Raw genomic sequence first — 1,769 nt, 5'->3', positions numbered from 1 at the left:
ACTCCAGGATTCTTGCCTGGAGCATCCCATGGGCAGAGGAGCCTCGTGGGCTACAGTCCATGGGGTCGCAGAGTCAGACACAACTGAGCGAGCATGCAGGAGTTGATGGCGCTACACAAATGCACTGATGTGCTCAGGGCAACAGAACTTTCTGGTGCTTTTTACTCTTCCTGTAGCATCCTCAGCTCACACTGACTTTCTAGTTGCAAGTGCCTTCATTTGTCATCTGTTGCCCACTCCCCTTTCCACAGGCCCAAATTAAGAGGATCCAAGTTCCCAGGGGGACAATGAATGATCCTGCTGAATCCGATATTTCTCATAGCACATTTCAGAGTGTGTGCTCTTCCAAGCACAGAGGCGAGGCTTTGTGAGAACCATGTTACATGTTCACGAGCTTTCTCTGAGCCTCTCAGGCAGCATCTAAGGGCTGATGTGCCCACTCTGAAAGCTGTGAAGGCTGGATGGATGATGATGTGTTTGTGCACATAAACCTAAATAACAAAACTCATTTAAAAGGTAAATAGAGCATCGAACCATACTAAGTCTTTAAAGCCTATTTTACATGCATGGAGTCAATATCACACAAGAATGAACAATATCCATCTATTTTGTGATTACAGCAGTTGATGGCAAGTAAGTCAAATCCTCAGCTGACCTTGCCAATCTCAGGAGGTTGTGTGCTGCTACCATGCATTCGTTACAGTGGCAGAATCTCCTATACGCAGAAGTGCTAACTTACACAAAGTGACAAGTCTCAATGTGTCATATCTGAAAATTAAAAAAGCTTATCTTTTAGGAGATAAAGTAGGTATTTGTACTCATTGTGCTTTCAGATGCCCCATTATAACCAAGATGGTTTTGCACAATCAAAATAATGTTACAGTGCTAGAAGCTTCAATATCACATATACTAATACTTGAATAATACAGAGATTAGCATGGCCCCTGCACAAGGATGACACACAAATTCGGAGAAGTGTTCCATATTTCTTATAGTTTTGAGCATTAAAAATAATATTATGAATAGGATTCACAGAATATTTTTAAAGTTTAAAAAAAAAAACCTTAAGATTACCTTCAACTTGCAATTTTTTATTTGCATTCTTGACTGCTTTAGGTATTAAAAAATAGGACTCTGCATGTGCTTCTATAGTGTGAGTTATTTGGTATGTTGCTCTTTCTGGTAGAATTTCCCACCATTTTAAAGTAAAGGTACACATATTTCAACCCTGAAATTAGGTGCATTCAATTTTAACAAATTATTTTTGAGTTTAAAAAATATGTGGTAGAACTATTTTCAAATGATATAGTTAATGTAAAATCCATTAGTTTCATTAGAAGAAAACAAACTATTTTTTGAGTTGAATGATTTAAAAATGAAAATATCCATCTATGAAAAAATAAGAAGTTAAAAATAAAATGAAAATAAAATGACAAAATGCATGTTACAGTGCCCCCAAAGATGCTTGGAAAACTAGTAAGTTATAGCAGATGATGTATATATTCATGAAGCTTTAATTTCATGCAGTTATGCATTTCTCACAAATCACTTTGGTTATGTGATCTTCACACTGAGGGATGTGTTTAGATAAACCCACTGATGATTTCAGTTGTTAAACTACAATATTTTATAGCATTTACTCAGCGCATCCTGATTTCTTTAAGGTTTAAATGTTACCGTTTTTCCTGAAAACTAAAATGTCTCTCCTGGTATAAAGGACCTGTCAGCTCCTATTGTTAGAACTGAAACTGCCCTGAGATAGTCTTGAG

General features: G+C 37.0%; 1 non-coding gene across 1 annotated transcript; it reads left to right on the top strand.

The window, feature by feature from the left end:
- The first annotated feature begins 882 nt into the window (after nucleotides 1–882).
- LOC138986524 (U6 spliceosomal RNA) lies at nucleotides 883–990 on the top strand. Its single transcript, XR_011463340.1, has one exon. It is a non-coding gene; the product is annotated as a U6 spliceosomal RNA (small nuclear RNA).
- The last annotated feature ends 779 nt before the right edge of the window (nucleotides 991–1,769 follow it).

Source organism: Bos mutus, chromosome X, assembly GCF_027580195.1.
Source record: "Bos mutus isolate GX-2022 chromosome X, NWIPB_WYAK_1.1, whole genome shotgun sequence".
Taxonomy (NCBI): domain Eukaryota; kingdom Metazoa; phylum Chordata; class Mammalia; order Artiodactyla; family Bovidae; genus Bos; species Bos mutus.
The sequence above is the reverse complement of the archived record's forward strand: the minus strand, read 5'-3'. Positions and strand labels throughout refer to the sequence as shown.